This window comes from Stenella coeruleoalba (assembly GCF_951394435.1).
Source record: "Stenella coeruleoalba genome assembly, chromosome: X".
NCBI lineage: Eukaryota > Metazoa > Chordata > Mammalia > Artiodactyla > Delphinidae > Stenella > Stenella coeruleoalba.
In genome coordinates, this window is record NC_137152.1 from 51,910,490 (window position 1) to 51,929,366 (window position 18,877).

Sequence of the window (18,877 nt, forward strand, 5' to 3'; positions counted from 1 at the left end):
TGGGCAGAATGCTTAAGGTTGCTGGACTTCAGTGTTCTCTTCTATAAAATGGGGATAATCTTACATTTGTTGTAAAGATTAAATGAGGTTAAGGTATATAGAGTGCAGTATGGTAGCTGGGACATATAAGTACCCAGTAAATGTTAGCTGGTATTATTGTGCCATATGTTGGGATGTATACTGGAATGAGATGGAGTAGGGGATTTTTATTCTCTGCCAATGACCTCCTCTCCCAACAATCAAAATCAGTATTTTATGCTGGGGATCAAAGCACTTTCCCAAGTGTCAAGTTCATACCTGGCCTTGTTTTGCCTTGGGGCAGGTCTTGCTGTTTGTGTGTTTAAGAGGGCAGGGTAAGCCCTTTTGCTGGTGAGTGTCTCAATGAGACTGTTTTCCTAGATCCTGTAGGTTCTTTAGGCCAACATGAAATGTCTAACCTTGGATTTCCTGGTTGTGGACTGAGCTTGGAATCTCATCAGCATTTCATTCCTACCCCTGTTGTGTCTGCTTTCATGGTGCTATCTTCCTTCTTTGGGTTTCTGAAGCCCTCAGACACTTTGCTGAATATTTTCACATTTCTTAAGCTACATTGTGTTTTCCCTGACTCAGACAAAGTCACAAAAAGACTTTAAAGTTGTTTTTTTCAGTGCTTTCACAAATTTTGCAAAAAGAATAGCAGTGGCTGCTGCTTTTCTGCCTTAACCAGTAGTGTCTGACAGAGGAGGAAGCAGTATGGTGTATTTCAGAGCTCACTGGACTAGGAGTCAGATGCCTTGGACTCTAGTCCCAAGGAGAAGTTGGGATGGTATGAGGAAATTGGGGATAAATGATCATTTATTTTAAGTGTGCCAGGCCTTTTTCTGTATATTATCTGATGCATTTGTCACAAAACTCCTTTGAGGCTGGTATATTATTTTCCCCACTTTGTAGATAATGAAACTGGTGGTAGGGAGGTTAGGTTCATCTTGTGGCCAACATCACATGGCTAGTGATCAGTAATAGCAGGATTCAAACCCAAGTCTCTCTACCCCCAAAGCCTTTCTTTTTTTTTCTTGTGACAATGCAACTTACTAGAAAACACCATTTACTCTGAGCTTCATTTGCCTCATTTGTAAAATGGGTGCTGTAACCTTTGCTCTGTATGACAGTAAATTTTCTCAGACTTAGGATAGGAGACAGCAATATTTGTATCTTTGGGTCTTTAATGTATTCTAAGTGCCTCTCACAGTGCCTACTACCTAGTAGGGCACTCAATAAATATTTGCTGATTTCTTTCTAGCAACAGGGTAGTTCCATAATGGATGAAATCCATTTTGGGGGCTGCTATACTGTTTAATGCTATTACCATCTTTTCAAAGGGTTCTGGAGTATAGCTGAGTGACTGTTGAATGTTGGTCATCATATAGATAGCGTGGTGGACAAAGCATAGGTTTTGGAGTTAACCAGATATGCATTCAAGTCATGACTCTCCTACTTTACTAGCTGTGTGATCTTGAAGAAATTGTTCAATGCCTCTGGCTCTGCATTGTAAAATAGAGATATTCTACGTACCCTGCAGTAGTAGTTGTAAGGATTATGCACTGTCAACAGTGCTTAACAGATAGTATGTTCTCAGTAAATAGTCTTTTTAGTATCAGATTTCCAAAGGAGGATGTAAGGAAAATATTGGTCCAATAATGTTTAAGAAGTAAATTAAAATCAAGTTGTTTTCTCATTTCCTGCTTTCTTGGCAATGGATTCCGGAAACAAAGAATGTGGAAACGGCTCTCAGTCCTCAGATTTGATGACACTGCAGAAAGGAATCTGGCTAGTTCTTATGTGACCAATTGGCTCTGATGGCTCAGAAGCCATTGGAAAGATTTTGGCTCACAGAATATAGCAGGTGTAGCTTGGGAGATACAAGGACATGACTGTAGTAAGGATTCACTGTTCAGACCCATTTCTGAGAGTGATTTCAGGGGAAATGGACAGCTGTCATTTTGGTGGGGCACACCGATAAAAGTCTTGCTCTTTTAGCATGTTTGTCAGTGATAAAAACTGCAGGAAAATGGAAGTCAGCAGTAGGCCTATAACTGCCTCATGCATAGTGACATGTATATTTCTATTCATCATTGTGTATTGTGCAAAGCAATCTCTTAATGTCAGGTTTTAGACTTGAGTATGTATTAGAGACATGGGCATCTGATCTATTCTAAATGTTTGACAAGTATGTAAAACACCTAGTTTGGTTAGTAATAGGATTTAGTACATGGTGGGCTTTACTCCCTAAACCCCTCAGACAACACACACAATTTTCTGTTTCTAGAGTAATCAGCATCTTGGCCCCTTTTACAATATTTCTCTTTCTATACCTTGCATTAACCATTCAGGCACTTGTCATAGCCCAAAATGAGCCCATGAAAGCTCTTAGAGGATAGGGGCTATGCCTTCCTCATCTTCACATAACCACCATGTAGCAGAGCTGTCTCTTCATAATGTATGAATAGTATGAATTTTTGAATGGATGAATGAAGAGTATGAGCAACCTCGTCTTCTCCCCTTCATGATGTATGATGTTGATTAGTGTGTGTGTATTGGGGGAGGGCTGATTCTTGTATCATACAAAATATAACCTGACTTGGAAAACAAGGCTTCTAGAATGGTAAAGTGAATACTGACATAAATCTACCCTTTCTTAAAATCAACAAACACACTAGCAAAAATTGTGAAAATGAACTTTTCCAGATCTCTAGAAAGGAAATAAAGGCTTGCAACAAATCTGAGGAAAATTTATTCAAGTAAAACTGCTGTATGTTCTCTGATCACAATGGAAGTAACTAGAAATCAATAACAGAAGGAAATTTGTAAAATTCGCAAATGTGTAGAATTAAACACACTCCTTAATAAACAGTGGGTCAAACAAAAAAAAATCACATGAGAAATAAGAAAATACTTGAGGGCTTCTCTGGTGACGCAGTGGTTGAGAGTCCTCCTGCCGATGCAGGGGACGCGGGTTCATGCCCCTGTCTGGGAAGATCCCACATGCCACGGAGCGGCTGGGCCCATGAGCCATGGCTGCTGGACCTGCACGTCTGGATCCTGTGCTCCACAACAGGAGAGGTCACAGCAGCGAGAGGCCCGCGTACTGCAAATAAAAAAAAAAAAAAGAAAATACTTGAGATGAATAAAAACAAAATTGTAACATAACAAAGCCTAGGGGATACAGATACTCTAAAGCAGTACTTAAAGGGAAATTTATAGCGATAAATGCCTATTTCTATGGCCTGAATATTTGTATCCCCACGTAAATTCAAATGTTGAAATCCTAATGCCCAATATGATGGTATTAGGAGTTGGGGACTTTGGGAGGTACTGAGAACATGAGTGTGGCACCCTCATGAGTGGAATTAGTGCTCTTATAAAAGAGGCCCCAGAGAGCTTGCTTGCCCTTCTGCCATGTAAGAATACAACAAGAAGTCTGCAAACTGGAAGAGGGCATACATCTGACAATGCTGGCCTCCTGATCTCACATTTCCCATCTCCCGAACTGTGAGGAATAAATTTCTTTTATTTATAAACCACCCAATCTGAGGTATTTTGTTATAGTAGCTAGAACAGACTAAGACACCTACATTAACAAGGAATAAAAATCTTAATAGCTTGACCTTCCACTTTAGGAAACTAGAAAAAGAAGATCAAAATATAAACAAAGAAAGTAGGAAGGAAGATTAATAAAGATTAAAGTAGAAATAAATGAAATATAGGATAGAAAAAAATCAATAGAATCAATGAAATAAAAAGTTGGTTCTTTGAAAGATCAACAGAATTGACAAACTGTTAGGTTAACTATGAGAAAAAAAGAGAACTCACATTACAAAATTGGCAATGAAAGTGGGGACATCACTACCTACCTTAAAAAATAAAAAGGATTTAAGGGGAATGCTATGAACAACTGTATGCCAAAAAATTACATGACCTAGATGAAATGGAAAATACCCAGGAAGACACAAACTATCCAAACTGACTCAGGAGGAAATAGAAAATCTTAATAGTTCTATAACAAGTAAATAGAGTGAATTACTAATAAAGAAACTTCCCATAAAGAGAAACTCAGATCCATATGTTTTCACTGGTGAATTCTATCAAATGTTTTAAGAAGAATTAATACCAGTCTTTCACAAACTTCCAAAAAATAGAAGTGAAAGCACTTCCCCCCAAATTCTGTGGTTCTCTGAAACCAAAGATATCACACACACACACACACACACACACACACACACACACACACACACAAACAAACAAAAAACAAAAACTAGAGACCAATATCAGTTCTGAATATAGATTTTTTAAAAATCCTTAATAAAATAATAGCAAACTAGCAACAAATAAAAAGGATTATAATGACCAAGTAGGATTTATATCAAGAATGTAAAATTGGGATTTATCTCAGGAAGGTAAGGTTGGAAAATCGGCTAATAAATATAATGCACCATATTTAAGAGAATAAAGGCATCATGATCATCTCAATATATGCAGAAAAGCATTGGCAAAATCTCTAACATTCTTTCATGATCAAAACAGTCAAAAAACCAGGAAAAGGGGAGAACTTACTCAAACTGATAATGGATATCTATGAAAAACCCCCAGCTAACATCATACTTAAGAGTGAAAGAATGAAAGCTTTCCCTGTAAGATCAAAAACGAGACAAGGATGTCTGCTGTCACCGTTTCTATTCACCATTGTATTGGAGGTTCTAGCCAGGGAAATTAGACAAGAAACAAAGTAAAAATCATCCAGATTGTAAAGGAAGAAAGAAAAACATCTTTATTCAAGATGACAAATTGCTAGAAAGATACAACCTGCCAATAATGAATCAAGAAGAAACAACAGCTTGAACAGACCAATGACTAGAAGTGAAATTAAATTTGTTAATAAAAGCAAAAAAACTCCCAGCATACAAAATCAGGACTGGAGGTCTTCATAGGTGAATTCTTACAAACATATAAGGAAGAATTAATGCCAGTTCTTCTCACACTACCCCCAAAAATTGAAGAGGATGAAAGACCCCCAAATTCACTCTAGGAGGACACCTTTACACTGATACCAAAACCAGACACAGAGACTACAAAAAATAATATTATTGGTCAATTCTTTGATGAATATAGATGCAAAAATACTCAACAAAATATCAGCAAACTGAATCCAACAATATATAAAAAGGATCATACGCCATGATCAAGTTGGATTTATTCCAGGAATGCAAGGATAGTTCAGCATTCACGAATCAATCATTAATATTAGCAAAACAAAAGAAGGAATAAAAATCACATGATCATCTCAATAGATGCAGGAAAAACATTTGAAAAAATTCAACATCCATTCATGATGAAAACTCTAATCAAAGTGTGTATAGCGGGAAAATATCTCAACATAATAAATGCCATTTACAACAATCCCACAACCAACATTATATTCAGTGGTGAAAAGCTGAAAGCCTTCCTGCTTATTCAGGAACAAGACAAGGATGCCCAGTCTTGTCCCTTCTATTTAACATCATATTGGAAGTCCTAGCCACAGCAATCAGAACAACAACAAAAAAAAGAAATAAAAGTTATCCAAATTAGAAGGGTAAAATTGTCACCATTTGCAGATGACATGATACTTTATATATGGAACTGTAAAGTCTCCAGCTCAAAACTGTTGGAACCAAGAAATTAATTCAGTAAGTTTCCTGTATACAAGATTAATATACAGAAATCTGTTGGATTTCTATATGCTAATAATGAAATAACAGAAAATTTTTAAATCTCATTTAAAATTGCATCAAAAGAAAAATATACCTAGGAATAAACATAACCAAGGAGGTGAAGGAACTATACTGTGAAAACTATAAAACATTGATGAAGGAAATTGAAGATTATACAAAGAAATGAAAAAAATATCCTGTGCTCTTCGATTGGAAGAATTAATATTGTTAAAATGTCCATACTATCCTGAGCAATCTACAGATTTAATGCAATCCTACCAAAGTACCCATGAAATTTTCCACAGAACTGGAATAAATCATTATAAAATTCATATGGAACCACAAAGTCCCCAAATTGCCAAAGCAACCTTGAGAAAAAAGAGCAAGGCTGGAGGTATTACCCTCTCAGACTATATTACAAAGCTACAGTAATCAGAACAGCATGGTACCAGCACAAAAACAGACATGTAGATAAATGGAACAGAATAGAGAACCCAGAAATAGACCCAAACATCTATGGTCAATTAATCTATGACAAAGAAGGCAAGAATATAGAATGGAGGAAAGATTATCTCTTCAACAAGTGGTGCTGGGAAAACCCAACAGCCACATGTAAAATAATGAAATTCGAACATTCTTTCACATTATATGCAAAAAAAAAAATCAAAAGACCTAAATATAAAAATGAAAATCATAAAAGTCCTAGAAGTGAACATAAGCAGAACACTCTTTGACATAAATCACAGCAATGTTTTTTTGGATTGGTCTCCTCAGGCAAAAGAAACAAAAGCAAAAATAAACAAATGGGACCTAATTAAACTTAAAAGCTTTTGCCCAGCAAGGGAAACTGTCAACAAAACAAAAAGACAACCTACGGACTGGGAGAAAATATTTACAAATGATGTGACCAGCAAGGGGTTAATATCCAAAGCAAATAAACAGCTCATACAACTCAATATCAAACAAACAGCCCAATAAAAAATGTGAAAAAGACCTGAATAGACATTCTTCCAAAGAAATACAAGTGGCTAACAGACACATGAAAAGATGCTCAAAATCGTTAATTATTAAAGGAATGCATATCAAAACAACAATGAGATAGCACCTCAGACCTGTCAGAATGACCATTCATCTAAAAGTCTACAAATAACAAATGTTGGAGAGGATGGGGAGAAAAAGGAATCCTGTACACTGTTGGTGGGAATGTAAATTGGTGCTGCCCCTATTGAAAACAGTGTGGAGTTTCCTCAAAAAACTAAAAATAAAATTACCACATGATCCAGAAATTCCACTCCTGGGTATATATCCAGAAAAAATGAAAAAAGTTATTTGAAAAGGGGCATGCATCCCACTGTTCATAGCATCACTGTTTACAATAGCCAAAACATGGAAGCAACCCAAGTGCCCATCAATAGACGGTTGGATTAAGAAGATGTGATACACACACACACACACACACACACACACACACACACACACACACAGAGGAATATTATTCAGCAATAAAAAAGAATGAAATTCTGCCATTTGCAGCAACATGAATGGACCTAGAATACATCATGCTTAGTGAAATAAGTCAGACAAAAGAAGACAAATACTGTATGATATCACTTATACATGGAATCTAAAACATAATCTAAATGAATGTATATACAAAACAGAAACAGACTCACAGGTGTAGAAAACAAAAGTGTGGTTACCAAAGAGGGGAGGGAGAAATGAGTAGCATGTGATTAACTAATACAAACTACTGTGTTTAGTAGATAAGCAACAAGGATTTGTAAAGCATACCAAATTATAGCCATTACCTTGTAATAACCTATAACAGAGAATAATTTTCAAAAATGCTGAATCACTATGCTGTGCAGCTGAAAGTAATATGATATTGTAAATCAACTATACTTCAATTACAAAAAACTATAAAACACTATGGAAATAAATTTAAGGTGTAAATCAATTTAATAATATTCTATGTTCATTGATCTGAAGATTTAATGTTTTATTTATTTTTTATTAAAATATAGTTAATATAGTTTCAAGTATATTACATAATGATTTGACATTTGTATATATTGTGAAATGATCATCATGATGTCTAGTAACCATCTGTCCCATACAAAACTGTTAAATTATTTGTACTGCATATTACATTGTTGTGACTTATTTATGATATTACTGGAGGTTTGGATCCTCTCAACCCCTTCACCTTTCCCCTCATCCCACAACACCTGTTCATCTGGGAACCACATGTTTCTTCTCTTTATAAGTCATTTTTTGTTTTGTTTTTATTGTTTGCTTTTCTTGTCTTTTATTTATTTATTTTTATAACCAAGGACTACACTCTTTTTCTAAGTTTTGTTTATTTATTTTTGAATATTTTTTATTTATTTATTTTGACTGCACTGAGTCTTAGTTGCAGCACATGGGATTTTTAGTTGTGGCATGCTGGCTTCTTAGTTGCAGCATGCAAACTTCTTACTTGTGGCATGTGGACTCTTAGCTGTGGCATGTGAACTCTAAGTTGCAGCATGCATGTGGGATCTACTTCACTGACCAGGGATCAAATCCAGGCCCTCTGCCTTGGCAGCATGGAGTCATACCCACTGGACCACCAAGGAAGTCCCTTTCTTATGTTTTATATTCCACATATAAGTGAAAACAAGCAGAATTTGTCTTTCTTTATCTGACTTATTTCACATAGCATAATACCCTCTAGATCCATTCATGCTGTCAGCAATAGCAAGATTTCATTTTTAATGGCTGAGTAATATTCCACTGTGGTGTGTGTGGTTGTATACCATATATTCTTTATCCATTCATCTATGGATGGGTACTTAGATTACTTCCATATCTTGACTATAGTAAATAATGCTGCAATGAACATAGGGTACATATATCTTTTTGAATTGGTATTTTTGTTTTCTTTGGGTAAATATCCAGAAGTGAATTGCTGAATTGGATGGCAGTTCTATTTTTAATTTTTTGATGAACCTCCGCATTGTTTTGCCTAGCAGCTGCACCAAAATACACTCCCACCAACAGTGCACGAGGAGTCTCTTTCCTCCACATCCTTGCCAACAGTTGTTTTTTGTTGTCTTTTTGATGGTAGCCATTCTGACAGTTGTGAGGTAGTGTCTCATTGTGATTTTGATTTGCATTTCCCTGACGATTAGTGATGCTGAGCATCTTTTCCTGTGACAGTTGGCAATCTGTTTGTCTTCTCTGGAAAATTGTCTACTGAGGTCTTCTGCCCATTTTTAATTGGGTTGTGTTTTTTTTTATGTTGAGTTGTGTGAGTTCTTTGTATATTTTGGATATTAACGCCTTGTCAGACATATCATTTGCAAATATTTTCTTTCACTCAATAAACTATCTTTTCTTTTTTTGATAGTTTCAGTCGATGTGCAAAAGCTCTTTAGTTTGATACCATTTGTTCCAATTTGTTTATTTTTGCTTTTGTTTCTCATACTTGAAGAGATATAAAAAAATATATAATGCTAAGACTGATGTCAAAGAGCATACTGCCTGTTTTCATGTAGGATTTTGTTATTTCACATCTTACATTTAAGTCTTTAATCCATTTTGAGTTTACTTTTGTGTATGGTGTGAGAATGTAGTCCAATTTGATTTTTTTGCCTATAGTTATCCAGTTTCCCCAACACTGTTTATTGAAGAGGCTATCTTTTCCCCATTGTATATTCTTGCCTCCTTTGCCTCCATTAATTGACCATAGAAGTGTGGGTTTATTTGTGGACTCTCTATTCTGTATCACTGATTCAATACCATACTGTTTTGATTACTGTAGCTTTGGAGTATAGTTTGAAATTACAGCACATGATATTTAGAGCTTTGTTCTTCTTTCCCAAGACTGTTTTGGCTATTTAGGGTCTTTTGTGTTTCCATAGAAATTTTAGAATTATATTTTCTAGTTCTGTGTAAAATGCCATTGGTATTTTAATAGGGATTGTTTTGAAATGGTATATTGCCTTGGGAGTATGGTCATTTTAACAATATTAATTCTTCCAATTCCTGAGCACGGTATATCTTTCCATTTGTTTGTGTTGACTTCAACTTATTTCATCAGTATCTTTTAGTTTTCAGTATACAGGTCTTTCAGCCTTGGTTAAAATTATTCCTAGATATTTTATTCTTTTTAATGTAATTGTAGATTGGATTGTTTTTTATTATTTCTCTTTCAGATAGTTTGTTATTAGCTTATGGAAATACAACAGATTTCTGTATCTTAATTTTTTATCCTGCCACTTTACCGAATTTAGTGTTAGTTCTAAGTGTTCTGTGTGTGTGTGTAGCACCTTTAGGACTTTTTATATATAGTGTCATGTTATCTGCAAACACTGACTGCTTTATTTCTTGCTTTTCCAACTTGGAGTATTTTTTACCCATTTTTCTTACCTGATTGCAGTGGCTAGGATTCCAGTACTATGTTGAATAAAAGAGGAAAGAGTGGGCATACTTGTTTTGTCCCTAATCTTAGAGGAAAAGATTTTAGCTTTTCACCATTGAGTATTATGTTGGCTGTAGGTTTGTCATATATGGCCTTTATTATGTTGAGGTATGTTCCCTCTAGATCCACTTTTTTAATCATAAATTGTTGTTGAATTTGGTCAAATGCTCTCTCTACATCTATTGAGAGTAGCATATGATTTTTTTTTCCTTCAGTTTCTGAAGTGGTGTATCACAATGATTGATTTGCAGATACCAAACCATCCTGTATCCTGGGATAAATCTCACTTGATTTTTTTTTTTTTTTTGGCCATGCCACACAGCTTGTGGGATTTTGGTTCCCTGACCAGGGATCAAACCCGAGCCCTCGTCAGTGAGAGCATGGAGTCCCAACCACTGGACCACCAGGGAGGGAACTCCCTCACTTAATTATTGTGTATGATCCTTTTGATGTATTGTTGAATTTTGTTTGCTAATATATTATCGAGTATTCTTCCATTTATGTTCATCAGTGATATTGGCAGGTAATTTTCTTCTTTTGTGATATCTTTGTATGGTTTTGGTATCCAGGTGATGCTGGCCTCATATGATGAGTTTGGAAGCATTCCTTGCTCCTCATTTTGTTTTTTGAATAGTTTCAGAAGGATAGATGTTAAATCTTCTTCAACTGTTTTGAAGAATTAACCTGTGAAGCCGTCTGGTCCTGGAGTTTTCTTTGTTAGGATTTTTGTATTACTGATTCAACTTTATTATTGTTAATTGGTCTCTTCATATTTTCTATTTCTTCATTATTCAGTCTTGGGAGATTATATGTTTCTAGGAACCTATCCATTTTTTCTAGGTTGTCCATTTTATTTTTGTATAAGTATACATAGTAATCTTTTATTATACTTTGTATTTCTGTTGTGTCAGTTGTATCTTTCCTTTCACTTCTGATTTTATTTATGTGAGTCCTCTCTACTTCTTTTTTGATGAGTCTGCCTAAAGGTTTATCAAATTTATTTATCTTTTCAAAGAGCCATTTCTTTATTTCATTGATATTTTCTATTGTCTTTTTATCTCTATTTTATTTATTTCTGTTCTGTTCTTTATTATTTATTTCCTTCTATTAATTTTGGGTTTTGTTTGTTCTTCCTTTTCTAGGACTTTTAGGTATAAGTTTTGGTTGTTTATTTGATATTTTTCTTGTTTTTGTGAGGTAGGTTTCTATCTCTATCACTATAAAAATTCCTCTACAAAATACTTTTGCTGTATCCTGTTGATCTTGGATCATTGTGTTTTCATCTTTCTTCAGGTATTTTTTATTTCCTCTTTGATTTCTTCAGTGACCCTTTGTTTGTTTAGTAGCATATTTTTAACCTGCATGTGTTTGTGTTTTTTCCAGTGTTTTTTTTTTTTTTTCTTGTTGATTTCTAGCCTCATTCTGTTGTGGTCAGAAAAGATTCTTGATATGATTTCAGTCTTCATAATTTATTGAGCTTGTTTTCTGGCCTAGCATGTGATCTATCCTGGAGAATGTTTCATGTGCCCTTAAAAAGAAAGTGTATTCTACTGCTTTTGGATGAAATGTTTTATATAGATCTATTAAGTCTATCTTATCTAATGAGTATTTTCAGGCCTGTGTTTCCTTACTGATTTTCTGTCTGGATGATATTTTCATTGATATACATGGGGTGTCAAAGCCCTCTACTATTATTGTGTGACTGTCAGTGTTTCCCTTTATGTTTGTTAATATTTGCTTTATGTATTTAGGTGCTCTTATATTGGGTGCATATATATTTACTATTGTTATATTTTATTGTTCAATTAATCCCTTTATCATTATTTAATGTTCTTAGTCATCTCTCATTATATTTTTTTAATATCTATTTTGTTTGATAAAAGTATTGGTACTTTAGCTTTCTTTTCATTTCAGTTGCATGGAATACCTTTTTCTGTCCCTTCACTTCCAGTCTGTGTGTGTCTTTCAATCTGAAGTGAGTCTACTGTAGGCACCATATATATGGGTCTTATTTTTTTTAATGCATTCATTCTCTCTATATCGTTTGACTGGAGCATGTAATCCATTTACATTTAAAGTAATTATTTACTCATTGCCCTTTAGTTAATTGTTTTTTGGTGGGTTTTGCACTTTTTCTCTTCTTCTTCCTCTCTCTTCCCTTTTTTTTTTTTTTGCGGTGTGTGGGCCTCTCACTGCTGTGGCCTCTCCCATTGCGGAGCACAGGCTCCAGACGCGCAGACTCAGTGGCCATGGCTCACGGGCCCATCTGCTCCGCGGCATGTGGGATCTTCCCAGACCAGGGCACGAACCCGTGTCCCCTGCATCAGCAGGCAGACTCTCAACCACTGCGCCACCAGGGAAACCCCTTTCATCCTTTTTGATTTGATGACTTTCTTTAGTGTTATGTTTGAATTTCTCTTTTTTGCATGTGTATCTTATGTTTTATATATATATATATATATATATATATATATATATATATATATAATGATAACGATTTGATGTTGATCATCTCTTAAGTTTGAATGCATTCTAACAACCCTACATTTTTATCACCCCCCCAAACATTTGATGTTTTTGATATCATATTTTACATCTTTTTGTTTTGTGTATTCTTTACCTATAGTGGATAGATATAGATGATTTTAATACTTTTGTCTTTTAACCTTGATACCAGTTTTATATATGGTTAATCTATTACCTTCACTGTATCTTTGCCTTTACCAATGAAATCTTTTATCACATACTTTTCATATTTCTAGTAATGGTCTTTTCTTGCAGTGTGGATTTAGTGGTAGTAAACTCTTTTCACTTCTTTTTGTTAGTGAAACTTTTTATCTCTCCTTTAAATCTGAATGATAACCTTGTTGGGGAGAATATTCTTTGTTGTATGTTTTTTCCTTTCATCACTTTTAATATATCTTGCCATTCCCTTCTGCCCTGCAAATTTCCTGCTGAAAAGTGAGCTGATAGTCTTGTTAGTCTTTCTAATTGCTTATTTCTCTTGCTGCTTTTAAGATTCTCTTTAACTATTGCCATTTTATTTGTCTGTCTTGGTGTAGACCTTTTTGAGTTCATCTTGTTTGGGACTCTTTGTGCTTTCTGGACCTTGATGTATGTTTCTTTTCCCTGGTTAGGGAAGTTCTCAGGTATTATTTCTTCAAATAAGTTATCTGCCCCTTTCCCTCTGTCTTCTCCTTCTGGGATCCCTATAATGTGAATGGTAGTACACTTGATGTTGTTCCATATGTCTCTTAAATTGTTCTCATTTAAATTATTTTTTTCTCTTCAGCCTGGGTGATTTCCACTACTCTGTATTCCAGTTTGCTGATCCATTCCTCTGTATCACCTTATCTACGGTTGATTCCTTCTAGTGTATCATTTATTTCAATTATTGTATTCTTCAGCTCTGTTTGGTTCTTATACTTTCTATCTCCTTGTTAAAATTCTGTTCATCCACTCTTCTCCCAAGTTCATTGAGCACCCTTATGATCATTAACTTGAACTCTTTATTGGATATATTGCATATCTCCATTTCATTTACTTCATTTTCTGAGGTATTGTCCTGTTCCTTTGTTTGGAATATAGTCCTCTGTCTCCTCATTTTGCCTATTTTCTGTTTTTATTTCTACTTATTAGGCAGATCAGTTACATTTCACAGTCTTGGAGAAGTGACGTTATATAGAGGATGTTCTCTGAGGCCCAGCAGCACACTGCCCTCTGTTCACCAGAGATATATGCTCTGAAGGTGCCCCCTTGTGCATGCATGTGCCCTTCTTTTGTGGCAGGGCTGACTACTGTAGGAATGCTGGTAGGTGGTGTTGGTTCCTAGCCTGGCTGGCTGCCAGGCCCTCCCTTGTGCAGTGGCTTGATGGTGGGTGGGGCTGTGTCTTGACTCAGCTGGCTGTGTGGCTCAAGGGTTCCTGGGGCTGATGCCAGCCCCCTGGTGGGCAGGGCTTGGCCCTGGTATAGCTGGCTTCAGATCCTGTTGGGTCCCAGGGCTGGTGCTGGTCTGTGGATGTGGAGGGCTGGGCCCTCGTGCAGCTGCCTCTGTGACCCCAAGAGTCTGGTGCTGGTGCTGACTAGCTGGTGTGTGGAGTTGAGTCCTGATGTGAGAAGATTTAGTATTGTTAAGATGGTAATACTTTCCATGGATTCAAAGTCATCTCTCTCAAAATCCCAACTTACTTCTCAGCAATGGTGTGAGCTGCTTTACCTCCAGCATCTCACTGAATCTTCATAGCAGTCTTATGAGTTCTATATTTCTTTATGCACTTTGCATGTGAAGAAATTTAAGCAAAATGACTTGTTCAAGGTCATTCTGTTAGAAAGTGGCAGATATGACCATGAAAACCAGATGTTGTACCTGTATACCTTCCCACTTCAACAAAGGGCATCATTAAAGAGAATTGGAGAGATATGACATAAGCTCGGGTAATACTTTTAAAAGAAAACATGATTGTCTTCTTGGACAGACAGTTATCAAATTTAGAATCTCAGGCTGTCAGGGGAAACGTAGCTACAAGTCTTATATCATTACTTTGCCAATTTTTCTACTGAAATATCCTTTATACCCCCAAAGAAGTAGGCACAAGTGATCTATGAGGAGAAAATAACTTTGAACTCTTTGATTTTTATCTTAAAAATTCATTTAAAGTCTTCATTATGTTCCACAATGTGATTAATAAAAATATTTTTTAATTACTCAACATCAGGAAAAATATGATGCTCTGTAAAGATGTTTGGTGGTTTCCTAAATCCCTTCTTGTTTGAAAAGTACAGAGGTATGTACAAAAATGTTATACTTTTACACATCTAGCCTTTTTTCCTTCTCTCTCCACCTATATTTACCTTTCCCTAAGAATACTGTATAGCCAAGAAGGATGGTCTTTTTTATTTTAAGACTATAAGACATTTCCCTTTTTTATGGTAAGACAAAAGGTAATGACATTCTAGACTTATAATGCAGCTACCATGTGGCAGCATAGAGGGAAGGGCTTAACATTTGTTATTCAATGTAGTTCTCACAAAAGCTCTCAAGGGTAGAAAATATCCCCACTCTCCAGATGAGGCAAGCTGATCTCAGAGAGCCTAATTACTGGGCCCAAGGTTCAGTGGTGGAGGCAAGATATTAACCCAGGTCTGGCTGGCTCAAAAGCCCTGCTGAGTTTACATTCTCTCCCAAACAGGGAAAACTGGTCTGTGACTTTTACATTTCATCCTGGTTCCACAATTACTGAGGGACTTGCTTAAATTAGCCAGACCACTTAAGGGATCTAAAGTATCCTCAAGTATGAGAGACAGAGAAACAGAGAAAGAAAGACAGAGAAAGAGAGGGAGACAGAGAGAGATCAGGGGAGAGAGAGAGAGAGAGACTGAGATTACAGCTGGGTGCCAAGGGTTTCTGAACCCAACTTACTCATGGTTGAGCTGGCGTTTGTAAGCCTATAGCTTCTAGTAAACCACTTTCATTTAATTAATTGTGAAACCATTGGAGAATAGCAAGTCATGTTCTTGTTTGGAAAACTTCCATGCTATGTGGCAGGGCTTTTGCTTCAGACTTCATAAAACTGAATGCCCAGCACTGGGATAAGAAGTGAGCACATAACACAGGGGAGGTGGTAAAAAACACAATGTTGCATTCAAATTCTGCACTTACTTATTCTCAGAGCAAACCTCTGCCGTGATTGCAGTTAGAATTTTATGTAGGGAGATGTTAGAAACTCCTGAGGCTTTTCTTTTAATTTTTTTTATTGTGTCCTGTTATAGCCATACAAAATACATGTAACATGCAAGTTACTTATACAGCATAATAATAAAACAAACACTCATGAGCCCTGATTAAGGAATGAGAACATTAACACTATTATTTGTTCACTAGTTTAACTAACCCCAGGACCTAGAATGGTGCCAGATGTGTAGCAGGTGCTTAATAAATATTTTTAAATTAATGCATAAATCAGTTTGTATCTTCCTTCCTTATATCATTACCCCACAGCCTCCCCTCAGGGATAACCACTGTCCTATATTTGGGGTTTATCACTCCCTGGCATTTTTATGTCTTTTCATATATATATTCCCAAATTACATATTGTTTACTTTTGCTTCTTTTCAAACTCTATGTAATGGAATCATATTGTATGTATGCTATTATGAATTGTCTTTTATGCAACGTTAGCTTGTGAGATTCGCCTATTTTTAGATATATTCTGTTCCTTGTCATTGCTGAATTGTACTTTATTGAATGAGTATGATATAATTTATTTATCCTTTCTCCTCTCAGTGGATGTTTATCATTTCTGCTTCTATAAACAAAGCTGGTATGTCCATTTCTGCATATGCTTCCTGGTACAAATGTGCACAAGTTTCTCTAGAATACAAACCTGGGAGAGGGACTGCAGTTGTAATTCTCATTTCCAGTGCTAGAAGATCAATCAGTCCATGAGTCACTGCAATGTGCCCTTTGTTCACACTAGGCCAGGGTCAGTGGGAATCCTGTCCAAATCATTTTGCCAGAGAGAGGAGGGAGGAGGTAGGCAGAGACTGGCCTGGTAAGGTCAGGAAATATCTCAGGCCTCTAGCCAAAGTGGGTTGTAATTAGGAAAAATTCAAATTCTAAAATTGCCTTCATTATTTCTCCTACTTTTTCACCTCCTTTATAGCTATTTTTGTGTGAGGTGTATTTTATTAAATTCATATCTAATAAATAAAATGATGACTTTCTTCAGTCTTTAAGTATTGATTATAAATTTGATTAATTAGATTCTTTTAAATAATTTGTGTTGTATTTTAAATTTTAGTATGGATGAAAATTTCTATTTTTAAAGGATCTTTCCAAAAAGACCACTTATTTACTTTATGCAGGTTCTCATTTTGTTTATCTAATATTTACTCTTCAATCATATAATAATAATTACTGTCATTACCATCATCATTTCATTCATATATACACATATATACCTTTATACCTTTCAAAATGCATTTCTGTCTTTGAGGTACTTTCTCATTTGTAGCAATATGCACTCTACTTTATTATATCATCTACTATGTTATTTTACAGTTCTTTGCTTCCTGTCTTTCTTCTCTACTAAATAGCAAGTTGCTTAGAGGCAAGGATAATATCTTGATCATCACTATATCCCCAGCACTTATCCCTGTACCTGGTCCATAGGGCCAGGTGCTAGGAGTTGAGTTGAATCAACTTATCTAATCTAGACCTTCAGTCTCATAATATGGTTAGCCATTGGTAACAAATCCACACTTTGTAGTCAGACTTACCTCAGATGGTAACCTGGCATTTCCACTTACTATAGGAGTGATCTTGAACAAGTTTACTTAATTTTCCTGAGCATCAGCTTCCTCTCCTACAATATAGGGATGACACAGAACTACCTGGCAGGGTTGTTATAAAGATTAAATGAGATGATATATATGAAATAGCTTGGCACATAAAGTGCCTTAATACATGTCCTTTAGATTTTAACTGTATTAGTTACAGAAGTCATAAAATGTAAGAAGAAGATTAAGACACTTTAAAACAAACAAAGAAACAATAGCAAAAAGCCTCTGCGTCTTCTCTTTGTTTCATGAATGAGGATGGGGGCACAATTTTTACCCAAGGAAATGACATTTTTAGCCAAAGGAATGACATTCTTAGCTTTTCTCCCATTTGTTTATGGAAAGTGAGCTCTTTTCCTGTGGAACCTGTGGCCCTCTTAGTCTTGGTCTGGTGGACAGACTCCTGCTGGCTTTCCAGTTAAGGTAGGAAAGGGAAGGATTATGGGGAGAAGAGATAGGCCGCCATAATCAGCTGCTGGGTTTGCATATGAGCAGAACTTTCTGAGTGCTTTCTGTTGTACTTGGGATGTGAATAAAAGCTAATATTTGTGTCTTAGAGATAAAGTGCTTGTCAAGTGTAGCCTGAGTGAAAGCCTTCTTTGCTCTTGCCCTGCCAGGGCTGTTCACTGAGCATTGAGAGGAGGATAACCTTTCATTCTCTTTTGGGATTCTGATGACTGTGCTGAGTATAACCAAAGAGTCATGGGTAGAAAGTGAAGGTGAGTACTGAGAAGACAATAGGATAATGGAAATTGTGTTAGATTTGGAGTTAGAGAGTCCTGGGCTTAGGTCAAATAGTTTTGAGCTTTTCTTCTCTGAGTCTGACTTTCTTCATCTGATATAATAATGAGAAAAAAATGTCTCACAGAATTGTTTTGAGGAGTTGAAATCACCCAACACAGTGAACAGGCTTATTTTCCTTCCTTTCTTTGCTTAGTAAGAAAGAAGTATTCATAAAAATGGTGGCTGCATTCCTGTGGATGAGAGAATATGCAGTTGTCACCTATCTGTGGCAGATTTACCCAAGAAGTTAATTACGTTTTGTTTAATGATTAGACATAGGACATAGAAGAGGAAAAAATTGACCTTTGGGTAGTACGAACCATGTTCCATTTGTTTAAACTTGAATTAATTACCATGGGAGACTAAGAGCTACCTTTCCATTAAGGTTTTAGGATTGGCTTTCTGGCCCTCTCCTTCAGTCCACTTGGAAGGACACAGACACAGATCCTCTTGGAGATAGGCAGTTAAACTAGGTGACCTGTGAAGCTCCATCCTAGCCCAAGGAACCTGAGTATTCTAATGGCTAAGTGTTGAGATGGTTGCCTGAAAGGTTTCCAGCATCATT

General features: G+C 36.0%; 1 protein-coding gene across 1 annotated transcript in view; it reads left to right on the forward strand.

The window, feature by feature from the left end:
• AR (androgen receptor) overlaps positions 1 to 18,877 on the forward strand; it is a 170,263-nt gene that overhangs the window by 71,280 nt on the left and 80,106 nt on the right. The gene's annotated exons all lie outside the window — the stretch shown is intronic.